This window comes from Myotis lucifugus, unplaced genomic scaffold (genome assembly GCF_000147115.1).
Source record: "Myotis lucifugus unplaced genomic scaffold, Myoluc2.0 scaffold_4, whole genome shotgun sequence".
NCBI classification, from domain to species: Eukaryota; Metazoa; Chordata; class Mammalia; order Chiroptera; family Vespertilionidae; genus Myotis; species Myotis lucifugus.
In genome coordinates this window covers 6178372-6191393 of record NW_005871052.1, presented here as the reverse complement: position 1 = coordinate 6191393, position 13022 = coordinate 6178372, and the positions used below count along the sequence as shown (strand labels likewise).

General features: G+C 43.1%; 1 pseudogene; it reads right to left on the bottom strand.

The window, feature by feature from the left end:
• Positions 1-11832: 11832 nt before the first annotated feature.
• Positions 11833-12999, bottom strand: LOC102423234 (annotated as a pseudogene).
• Positions 13000-13022: the final 23 nt, after the last annotated feature.

The window sequence follows — 13022 nt, the reverse complement described above, 5'->3', positions numbered from 1 at the left end:
TGGTCAGCTCTGGGCCCCGTCAAGATTGTCCATTTTATACTGATGAGAAGCTAAATCCCTTGACTGCCTGCAGGATTCCTCATTGGAGCCCCTTCAGCCTTGATCCTTGGCCCTGAATACTTTTCTTTCTGTGTCTGCTGAAGCCCACCCAGGGCCCTTGCTTGCCTCTCGGATGCCCTCCCCACCCCACTCTCCACGGAACAGTCTGAATGATTTAAGAAAAATGTGCATGGCTTAAACCGTCTGGAACAGTCTGAATGATTTAAGAAAAATGTGCATGGCTTAACCGTCTCTGGTTTAAAGTGTTCCAAAGAGAACTCTTTCTTACTCCTCCACAATCCACTAATGCCCTGGAGTTCTCCATCCCAGGAAAAGGCACTTTGACCCAGCAGTCAGCCATACTATGATCTTTCCCTCACAATTCACACTCAATCTAGTAGCAAGTCCTGTCAAGGTGACCTCGAAAAGTCTATCAGTGTCTCCATCCAGCCTTACCTTGCTAATAGTCTGAGCCAACAGCCTCCTCACCAAGACTACAGAAATATGTCCCCAAAATCGTGCCCCCCGCCCCCCATTCTCCACACAGCCAGAGGGATCTTAGTCATAAATCGAATAATTCTGTTCCTTTCCTTAAAACCCTCCAATGGCTTTCCTCACACAAAAATTCATACTGATTTTGGGGGATTAATGGGCCCTTCAGTTTTAAGCAGGAGTTTACTTCATCGGACTTGTCTGAATTGGTCATCCCCAGGCATCCATCTTGAACTTTGCATAGGTTCCCCAAGAACCTTATATTCTTAGCACATTGTTTCCAGTAGGAACCTTGATACCTATGCTCTGCTAGCACCTTTCCCAACTCACCGCAGGCAACCTCTATGTAAGAGTAATACTTTTCTCCCTTTTGAATAGGTAGTATATGTACAGGCTACACAATTTAAAAAATACATATTAAAAGACAAGAAAAAGAAAACCTATCTGGCTTGTTCTAGCTACTCATTTCTCTTTTCATAAAAGGCACCACTGTTTACCAGCTTCTTTTTTTCTTTTTTTATTGATTAAGGTATTACATATGTGTCCTTATTATTTACCAGCTTCTTGTCTACATAAATTACAAATATTATCTTTATATCGTGTTCTCCCACCCAAATGGTACTAAACCATTGGGATGACCAACCTCTAGAGCAGTGGTTCTCAACCTTGGCTGCACATTAGAATCACCTGGGAATCTTTTTAAAATCCTGATTTCTGGGCCTCATCCTCCGGAAATTCTGTTTCTTTGTTATGGGTGGGCCACACATTAGTAACAAAGGAACAGAATTTCCGGAGGAGGAGGTCCAGAAATCAGGATTTTAAAAAGAGTCCCAGGTGATCTAATGTGCAGCCAAGGTTGAGAACAACTGCTCTAGAGAGTAACCCAGGATACAGCTGTACTAGATGAAAGACCCATAATATATAATAAATAATTGTAAACAAGTATGTTATTGTTTTAATATAAAAATAGATATTCATTTAAAATTATTTTTCGGTTTTATTGAGTTTTATGTTACATACATGCTATTATTTAGGACTACTTAACAGTGGCAATTAGTTTATATTTAATTTTAATATATTTAATATTTAATTTTAGTACTAATTAAATATGTGTAAGAAAATATTTTTCCATATTTCTGTTCTGTGTCATAGCAATTTATTTTAACTCTCAGATATTTAAATTTTATAGCTCATGTGGTACATTAATATACATAAATGTAAGACTTTAAAAAAGTAGAATGTAAGTACAATAAGATAAACAGCTATAACCTATTGTACATATTTAATAAGAAAATCACAATGAAAGGTTTCTTTTGGCCCCATGATACAGTAGGATATTTTTATTCTTTCTGTTTTGTTTCCCATAATACTTCTCTGAACTGCCTGCAGCCTTTAGGACACCTACTAGTATATCAATACCTATAGAAATCCTCATTGCTATTTTAAAATAACTTTATATATAACTCATCCCCCCACAAAGAAACCCTACTTGGACAAAAAAAATTGACTCACTTATACTCCCTATGTAATCTGTGCTTCACTAAGATACTACTTCTTATGTAGCTGTCAGGCTTATCTGACTACTGCACACTAACGTATTCTGAGTATTTGGAGTAATAGAGATTTTCAGATATTTACAACTACCATCCTGACTTACAGTAATAATAATTTAAAAAACTAGTATAATTCATCATCTAGGTTTGTCATCGACAGTCATATAGCCCTTGGTTTCTTCTTGGCTAGCTAATGGAAAATTTGAACTATAGTAAAAAGTTCTTGTTATATCTATATAATTACTACAGGACGGGTAAAACTGTCTGTCACTAGCATAAAAGAAACAAAAGAAGCTAGGTCTAAAACAGACCCAGCTGAATTCTGGGACATGATTTAATTGCCTGGGTTTTAGAATTTTGGTTCATGGCTTTGAGATTGGTTTCAAGGACCAATAGTCATTTTGTTTCTAATAATTGCCTATTAGACTTTGTCTGGTGTATTCTATCCAGAGTCTTAAATGCTGCTGCACAACCATTATCATGTCAGATGGTTCAATAACTCACCTACAACAAAAGGAGAAGAAACAATTAACTCTTTTTCAACTATAGACTATGTTTAATTGATACTCTTCTGATCTTGATCAGCAAAATCGTGGTGAAAATCCAGTTATCATGGATTACCGTAAAGTTCTGTGGTCTGATGTCATCTGTCCTTGGACAAAAGGAACCAACAGCAACAACAATAACAGCAATTCTCTGACATCCAGTAACTGTTTTAATACAGTTAGGCCTCAGTATTGTTAGAAGCTTGCATGGTGCTCATAGCTAGGTGATTTTATTCTCCTGTTGACATAACCTCAAGGAACACCAATATCTGACAGTCACTCTGGGACCATGACAAAGTGAGACAAAGCAAAGCCAATTCATAACTTTGTCTAAGCACAGACAAAAACAAGGTCACTGTGACCCATAAAATACCAAATATCCCTTTTACTCAAGTACCATAAGTAACTACTACTTCTTTACCAATTACAGCTTTATCTTTGTTGTAAATCTGCCTTCCCTGTAGATGAGATTTATTGTGATACCCAATCACAGAGTTGCCCCTACTTTCTGACAGCACTCAATCTAAACATCTTCCTACTTAGATCCTCTAATATTTTCTTTTTCTAAAAAAATATTTTTGTTGATTTCAGAGAGAGGAAGGGAGAAGATATATATAGAAACATCAATGATGAGAGAGAATCACTGATTGGTTGCCCCTTGCATGCCCCCCACTGGGGATCAAGCCCACAACTGGGGCATGTGCCCCTGACTGGAATCGAACCCAGGACCCTTCAGTCCGCAGACCGACGATCTATCCATTGAGCCAAACCAGCTAGGGCTAATATTCTCTTACTATGAACACAGCTTGTTCAACTACAGGTGCATACCTGGTGCTCTTTAGTTTGGAAGGCATAGGCATTTGCTATCCATATATCCTCTTTGGTGAAGTATATCTTCTTCATCCCTTAATTCATTATTGAATTGGATAATTTGTTTTTTTTATTGTATAATTTTAAGAGTTCTTTATGTATTCTGGATATAAATCTTTTAACAGATTTGCAAATTTTATCTCTTGGTTCTATAGCTCATGTTTTCATTTTTCTTATGTTGTTTATTAAATTTCATTTAAAATTTTTTTGAGGAAGTCTAATTTATCAATTTTTAAATAGACTGTGCATTTGGTCCCTTGCTATCTTCCAGGAGTTTTTTTTATGTATTTGGGTGCACCTGCATTCTGTGCATATATGTTCACCAGGGTTATATCCTCTTGTTGTATCCATCCGTTTAGTATTATTAAGTGGCCTTCCTTATCTCCTGTTATGGCCTTCACTTTGAAGTCTATTTTGTCAGGTATAAGTATTGATACCCCAGCTTTTTTTTCATTTCCAATTGCCTGGAAGATGTTTTTCCATCCCTTCACTTTCAATATGTGTGAGTCCTTGTTCTGAGTAGGTCTCTTGTAGATTGCATATATATGGGTCATGTTTTCTTATCCATTCAGCCATTTGATGTCTTTTGATTAGAGCATTTAGTCTGTTTATGTTTAAAGTTATTATTGATAGGTACTTGTGTGTAGCCATTTTTATTTTTTTGTGCCTGTGTTCCTTCTTTCCTTTTTATCTTCTTTTTACAGCAGCCTCTTTAGCATTTCTTTCATTGCTGGCTTGGGGGTGATATATTCTCTTAGACTTCTTTTGTCTGTGAAGCTCCTTATTTCCCCTTCAATTTTGTATAATAGCCATGCTGGATAGAGTATTCTTGGATTTAGTCCCTTTCTTTGCATCACCTTGTAAACTTCCCTCCAATCCTTTCTGGTCTGATGTGTTTCTGTGTAGAAATCATTTGATAATCTAGTGGGAGATTCCTTGTATATAACTTTCTGTCTCTTGCAGCCTTTAAGATTCTCTATTTTTCCTGAATGTTTGCCATCGTAATTAAGATGTGTCTTGCTGTGGGTCTTTTCAGGTTCATCTTGTTTGGGACTCTCTGTGCTTGTATGACTTTTTCTTCCCCACACCAGGGAAGTTTTCTGACATTTCTTCAAATAGGTTTTCTAACCCTTGTTCCTTTTCCTGTCATTCTGGCACCCCTATTATTTGTATGTTCTTCGTTTCATGTTGTCCCAAAGCTGCCTTAGGCTCTCCTCCTATCTTTTAATTTTTTTCTCTCCAATTGCAGTTTAGTTTGGGTGTGTTTTGCTTCCCTGTCTTCTAATTTGCTAATTTGGTCCTCCGCTTCTCCTAATCTACTGTTGAAACTTTCCATAGGGTTTTTTATTGCAGCTATATCACTCTTAATTTTTTCTTGATTCTTACATCAGTTGTTGATTTTTTTTCAAACATCTGGTTTATGAATTGTATGACCCTTATTCTGAATTCTTTTTCTGGCATAATGCATGCCTCTGTGGGGGCTCCTCCTCAGGCAGCAGTGGCTCCTTGGGTGGTGGCTGCTCCTCGGGTAGTCATGATAGCGGCTGTTCCCAGTTGGTGTGGGTCCTCTGGTGGGTGCTTCTCATGCTGCTGCTCACAGCAATGGTGGCTCCTCTGGCTGGCAGGAGTAGGCTGCTTGTGCGGCCACTGCTTCTCAGATAGGGGCGGATTGCGCTTGAGGTTGCTGCTCCTTGGATGGGGGCAGGCTGTGTGCAGCTGCTGCTCCTCGGACAGGGGAAGGCAGCTTGTGTGGCTGATGCTACTTGGGCGGGGGAGGGCTGCACGCAGCTGCTGATCCTCGGATGGGGGCAGGCTGCTTGTGTGGCCAGTGTTCCTGGGACAAGGGAGGGTTGCTGGTGGGGCTTCTGTTCCTTGTAGGGGGCGGGCTACTCATGCAGCTGCTGCTTTTTGGATGGGGGCGAGTTGTGCGTGGCTGCTGCTCCTTGGACAGGGTTAGACTACTCACTCTGCTGCTGCTTCTTGGATGGGGGTGGGCTGTGTGGGGCTGCTGCTCCTCATATGGGGGCAGGCTTCTTGTGAGGCTGCTGCTCCTCAGACGGGGGCGCCTGCTTGTGTGGCTGCTGCTCCTCGGATGAGGATGGGCTGCTCCTGCATCTGCTGTTCCTCAGATGGGGCGGGCTGCTTGCAGGGCTGCTGCTCCTTGATGGGGGTGGACTGCTCGCACAGCTGCTGCTCTTCGAACCAGGGCAGGCTGCTCGCGCGTCTGCTGGTCACGTGGTTGCAGCAGCCTGGGCTAAAGTGTTAGGCCAGCCAGAGGGGAGTGTGCTTCAGAACTCACAGGAGCCCGTGGCTGGGGTGGCTGGAGTCTCGGTGACTGTGGGGCTGCAGCTGAGGCAGCAGGTGCCTAGCAGGGGTGGCTATAGAGTTCCGGGTATTGTCTGAGGGCACCCTGGATGGAGGTGAGGCTGGGCTCCCAGTCACAGCAGCTCTCCCCTTCAAGAAGGTGTGGCCTATGTGGTAGAGCCAGTCACCCTGGAACTGTTTGCCTTGGTAGCAGAGGCTGCCTGGCTAGGCTAGCCCGGTCTGCCTGCCCCTGATGGTCCTGTGGGATCTAACTGTCCCTCATTCATGTACACACACACACACACCCCACACATCCACACACTCCCCTTTTGCTCCCTCACTCACTCAAGCTCTCTCCTTCACTGCTGCCATCTTCCTGCCTCTGTAGGTGGGCCTGGAGTGTCATTGACCCATTTGTGGTGGAGTCTCCTCTCCTGGTGTCTGGTTATGTAGCTTGCTCTCTACCACATTGACCAAACAGGACAAAATGCAACTCGACAAGACATGACACAAAGGGAACAAAATACGAATGTTCTCATGACACTGATATACCCAATATACATGACCACCAGAGAAAAGAGAATTAGGGGAGAGGAAAGAGAGCACAAATGATATCAAGGAGAGAAAAAATGGTAAGAGAGAAAAGAAAAAGGAAAAAAATATATATGGGGAAAAAACACCACAGAACAAACAGATAAACCAAAAAATGCAGACCCCAAACACCCAGAAAAGAGGGTGGGGGTAGAATCTGTAGAGGCTGAGCTTAAAAACAGAAAGTAAGGTTAAGGAATTGGATGACTATGAGGAGGACCTCAGTTCAGTATAGAGGAAGTAGAAAGAGGATGAGTGGATAAGAAGAAAGAGAAAGTGAAAGAAGAAAAAAATAATTAAAAATAGGATAAAATTAAAAAAATAATATAAAAATAAAATGATGAAAAATAGTGTGAAAAGAAATAAAAAATAAAAAAAATGAAAAAGTAAAAGAAAAAAACAGAAAAAGATAACAAATTAATAATAAAATAAAATAAAAATGAAAAAGTGAAGTATCTTCCATTTCCACTGAGTTTTAATACCCCATGGGGGCTGGTTTAAGATCCCACTCTTCTGTACTGTCTGCCAATTCTCAGTTTCCTTTTATATTGTTAAAGTTCCAAGTGGTCCACTGCTCCTCTGTTTGTGTCTATCTCCACAGCTTTGACTGCCAGCTGGTGGGACCAATCTTTCCACTTAGCCTGTCTGTCCACTGTCAATCTTAATCTCTCAAGCAGCTGATTCTGACAGGGCTATAGTTGGGGAGGTTGCCATATAGCTTTATTGGACTGAACGGCCTCTCTTCAGGCCAGTCCCTGAGGGCTCTCAGGGACTATTCAGATTTTTTTTGTATCCCTTGTAACACTCAGGGTGTAGTATGGGTGTGGCTGTATTGGTTGCCTGGAGACTACAGGGAGGGGCTATCTCTTCAGGAGAAAATGGCTGCTTAGGTCCGGCATGTCATGTATGTCTCAGTGCCAGACTCCTGGCCATCTCTACCACACCTGCTCATCTCCCCAGCCTCTCCCCAGACTCCACAAGTCTGCACTTCCACCTGCACCTCAGCCACATGTAAGTGTTTGTATTTAAAAGGTCCTATGAACTGGGTTTAGTGAATAAAAGCAAAGACCAAAAAGAGAGAAAGAGCTGCACCACTGCAAGTTTCTCTCCCCCCAGCACCACATGGCTTGGGCAGTTGTTCAGGTTTCCCCCTCCAGGATCAGCCTCTCAAGGTTGTGGGCTTAGTCTAAAATCCCCTGCCGCCAGCAGCCCTGTGGACTGCCTTTCCACAGTCAGATGTTACGCCTGTCCCCAAGGGACGCAGCAGCCATATGGCTTACTTTTGACCCTCTGAGCTCTGAGGTATCACAACTCTCTCCAGCCCAGATCCCTGATTTTTACTGTTCTCCAGGCGTCATCTACCCTTCCCAGTTGTGAATTGTCTCACCAGCTGTGTCTCCTCCTTTATCCATTTTGAGTTTGTTTTTGTGTATGGTGTAAGTTGGTGGTTTAGTTTCAATTTTTTTTTTGCATGTATCTGTCCAATTTTCCCAACACCATTTATTGAAGAGACTGTCTTGGCTCCATTGTATGCTCCTGCTTCCTTTGTCAAATATTAATTGAGCATAATGGCTTGGGTTGATTTCTGGGTTCTCTGTTCTGTTCCATTGGTCTATATGTCTATTCTTGTGCCATTACCATGCAGTTTTGAGAACAGTGGCTTTGTAATATAGCTTGATATCTGGTATTGAGATCCCACCTACTTTGTTCTTCTTTCCCAGGATTGCTGGGGCTATTTGGGGTCTTTATTTATTGCATTTAACTTTTGGAGAGTTTGTTCTAGGTCTGTGAAATATGCCTTTGCTATTTTAATGGGGATTGCATTGAATCTATAGATTGCTTTGGTTAGTATGATCATTTTAATGATGTTGATTCTACCTTATTCATGAACACGGTATGTTCTTCCATTTTTTTTATGTCTTCCTCTATCTCTTTTTTCAATGTCCTGTAGTTTTTTGAGTATAGGTCTTTTACCTTCTTAGTTAAGTTTATTCTTAGGTATATTAATGTTTTTTGATGCAATGGTAAATGGGATTCTTTTTTTTGGTTTCTCTTTCTGTGAGTTCATTATCCTATCTAATAATAGACAAACATGGTAATTAACCGTAACTTCGCTACCCTTCCCATTGGCTAATCAGGGTGATATGCAAATTAACTGCCAACTAAGATGGCGGTTAACTGCCAACAAAGATGGCGGCAAATTTGCATACTGCAGGCAGGATGGGACAGCGCCATCCTGCTGCCCTGCCGCCATCCTGGCCTGCTATATGTGACCTGGATGGTGGCGACCCATGTGCGACCTGACCCAGGCTGGCGGGCATGACTGCAGCGATCCGCCACCAGCCAAGCCCCCAACTGGCCCTCCCGCAGAGATCAGGGCTGGTGGGGAGACCACAGCGGTCCACCAGCACTCACGCCCCCAACCAGCTCTCCCGCCGGGAGAATTGGGGCTGGTGGGGGCGACCACAGCGGTCCGCCAGCAGTCACGCCCCCAACCGGCCCTCCTCGCGGGAGCCCAAGGCGAGATCCTGCTCTGCTGTGTCTTGGGCAGGGTGGGTGGGGTGGGCCGGGGGAGCAGTGGCAGCATGTCTGAGCTGCTGTCCGCCCCCAGTGAGGGATCCGGGGCTGCCGTGTCTTGGCCGAGGTGGCTGGGGGCGAGCGGCAGCATGATCTGAGCTGCTGTCCACCCCAGCGCGGGATCTGGGCCTGCAGTGTCTTGGGCAGGGCGGGCTGCGCGAGTGGCAGCGTGATCCGTGAGAGGGCACAGGTTGGGCTGAGGGACCCCCTTCCCTGCCAGTGCACAAATTTTTGTGCACGGGCCTTCTAGTCTATATTATAAAAGGCTGGTGGCTGTAATGCCGTAATGCAGGAACGACCAAAGGATCGGTCACCAGGTGGTGCATGGAGCACTCTCGGTCCCTCCCCCCAGGCGGTGAGCTGCTTGTGGTGTGCAGCGGGGCTCTTGCAGTGAGGTGGGGCTTGTGGCTCTCGGGGCGGGGTGGGGCTTGTGGTTTGTGTGGCGAGGTGGAGCTTGTGGCTCCCATGGCACAATGGCTCGTGGCAGTGAGGTACTCGCATACAGTGGGTCTGGGGTCCTGCAGGCACAGTGGGTCTGGGGTCTCACACAATTTCACGCTCAGGGCCTCTAGTTGTTGTATAAAAAAGTCATAGTTTTATGGCTGTTAATTTGTATCCTCCTACATTGCTGAATTTATTAATTAAGTCTAGTTTTCTGATGGAGTCTTTAGGGTTTTCTATGTACAAGATCATGTCATCTGTGAATAATGACAGTTTTACTTCTTTTCCAATTTGGATACCTTTTATTTCTTCTTCTTGTTTGATTGTTATGGCTAGCACTGCCAGTACTATGTCAAACAAGCGTGGTGAAAGTGAGCATCCCTGTCCTGTTCCTGTTCTTAGGGGAAATGGTTTTAGTTTTTGCCCATTGAGTATGATGTTGGCTATAGGTTAGTAATATAAGGTTCTTATTATGTTGAGGTATGATACCTCTATTCCCCCTTTGTTGAGAGTTTTTATCAAGCAAGGGGCTTGAATTTTGTCAAATGCTTTTTTTTCACCAATTTATTTGATTATGCTACTTTTGTCTCTCAGTTTGTTTATGTGATGTATCATGTTTATTGATTTGCAGATATTGTTCCAGCCTTGCATCCCTGGAATAAATCCCACTTGGTCATGGTGTATGATATTTCTAAGGTAATGTTGGATCCAATTTGCTAGAATTTTGTTGACGATTTTAGTATCTATGTTCATCATGGATATCTGCCTATAATTCTCTTTCTTTGCAGTGTCTTTTCTGATTTTGGGATTAGGATAATCCTGGCTTTATAGAAAGAGTTTGGAAGTCTTCCTTCCTCTTGAATTTTTTGGAATAGTCTGAGGAGGATAGGTTTAATTTTTTCTTTGAATGTTTGGTAAAACTCCCCTGTGAAGCTGTCTGGTCCAGGGCTTTTGTTTGCTGGAAGTTTTTTTTTTATTACTGCTGCAATTTCATTGGTAATTATCAGCCTATTCAGCTTTTTATTCTTCCTGATTAAGTTTTGGAAGATTGTATTTTTCTAGGAATAAGTCCATTTTATCTAGGTTGTCCAGTTTGTTGGAGTAGAGCTATTTCTAGTATTTTTTTGCAATCCTTTGTATGTCTGTGAAGTCCGTATTTACTTCACCTCTTTCATTTCTGATTTTGTTTATTTGGGTCCTCTCTCTCTGTTTCTTCGTGAACCTGGCTAGAGGTTCATCAGTATATCTGGTCCGGGACAAAGCACCAACACGTCCGTCTAAGCCTCCGCCATTTTCTCCTCCGTTTTGTTTTGTTTCTATGTCATTTATTTCCACTCTGATCTTTATTATTTTCTTCCTTCACCTTATGCTGGGCTTTTTTTGTTGCTGTTTCTAATTCTTTCCATTGTAGGGTTAGATAATTTATTACCAGTTTGTTTTTTTGTTTTTTTAGTTAGTCCTGTAGAGCTATGAACTTCCCTCTCAAGACTGCTCTCACTGTGTCCCATAGATTTTGTATTGTTTTGTTTTCATTGTCATTTGTTTCCAAGATGCTTTTTATTTCTTCTTTGATCTCTTTGGTAACCCAATTATTGTTTAATTGCATGCTATTTAGCCTCCAAGTGCTTGCTTTTTCCCCCATTGTTTTTATTATAGTTGATTTCTAATTCTATGCCACTGTGATCTGAGAAAATGCTTGATATTATTTCTATCTTCCTGAATTTTAAGAGACTTTGCTTGTGTTCTAATATGTGGTCTATCTTTGAAAAAGTCCCATGTGCCCTTAAGAAAAATGTATATTCTGTAGCTTTGGGGTGAAATGTCCTGAAGATGTCAATTAGTCCCATCTGATCTAGTGAGTCATTTAGGATTGCTGTCTCTTTGCTGATTTTTTTTCAATGTCTGTGGACTTAATAAGTCATTTCACACCACAGAGAATATTTAATAAATCCAAAAAAGGAAAGAAGAATATAAGGACAGAAGAGCTTCTGTCTCAGTTCTCTGAAACTGAGTCCCCCATTGGAAACTGATCTCAAAGTTCTAGCCGGTTCACCAAAGAAACGTCATTTTGCTAATGTTTTTCATCCGTTTAGTGTTCAAAAGGTACAGAATGACTCCATGCTGTTGTCAGTTTTAAACAGTCACACCTCCATCTCCCACGGTAACAGTCTACTGCAGGTCCATAAAAACAGGGGAGGAAGGAGCGCTGGGGAGGGCCTGTCATTTTAGAGGGGACTCCATCTCTACCTTGGCGGGAAGAGAGGATCCACGCAGGGCCCCAGCACCTCGCTCCTGCAAACAAGCTCCCTGCACACGCAAAATTCAGTCCCACGTCAGTTCCTTAAACAGGCACATCTCTGAGTAACAGGTCAACTCCCAGAGGAAATGTGTCCACAGAAAAGACTAGAATGGCCATCTGGTCACTCTGCGATCCAACATAATTCCAGGAATCAGGAGCTGCTGGACTTGGAGTGGAATGGCTCAGACCACATCCGCCGCAGGTCACCCTTTAAGTAGGCCATCGTGAGGAGTGGCAATAAGTAAATGGCACCAAATAGAGAGGAGGGCAGGCTGCGCTGCTTGGCGAATGCGAGATGCCACAGTAGCAGTGAGCAGACCTACAAAGTATCCGATGAGGGTGCAGTGAAAGTAGGAGACCTTCTGCATGCATCCAGAGATGTTGGTGGGTCCAGAGGCGCCGCAGGAGTCACTGTTGGCTTGTTTTTTGTAGTTGTCATAACGAAGGACAAAGCACAACAAGAGTCCAGGCATCACAATGTTTCCAATGCCCAACATAGAGAAGTGACTGCCAGTGGAGCTCGGGAAAACCAGTTTCCCAGGCAGGGACAGGTGAGGAACATCGATCCCAACATGGGCCCCAAGTGCAGCTTCCGGGAAAGCAATTGGGATTGTCAGCCGGCTAGGTGGACGCCTTCACCATGACGTTGCTATTGAAGATGTAGGCAGAGGAAAACACCCCAAAGACACCCATCAATTAGGAGCCCTGAGGGAAGCAGGTAGGAGACCTTGAGGCTGGGCAGGCGGACGAAGGCGATCATAGGCGACAGAGAGACCCATGGCCAGGGCGTCCATGAGAAACCCAGTGAGAACCCAGATGAGGACAAAGCATGACAGACAGAGAGAATGATAGTAGCTCAGCAGCAGTGAAATGTCCACAGCAACTAAAGGAAATCTTGTTCTGAGGTGAACAGGGTCTTGTTAAATACTGGCACATCGGGAGAAGAAGAAAAACAAAAGCTATCATTGCAAGAACTACTGTACATATTGTAAAAACTACTTAAACTGAGTAAAGAAGAAGAACATAGCTAGGAGAGAGACAGATACTTCAATTGGAAGGAACAGGGCCTGGGTAGAGTCAATAGTTTGGATACTATTATTGCTGCTGTTGCCACCGAAAGACACCAAAGGAATGTTACTGTCTTTCTCTTTCTCTTGATTTTCAAAGTCCATATTAAGGGACCTGAAACTACCGTAGACTATCAGGAGAATGGAAATAAGAAATGTAGACACTTGACTGGAATCCACTAGGGAATAGGCCCACCAGTAGGTCTGCTCCGTCATGGCTCTGACTCTCAGGGGCTCCACTGCA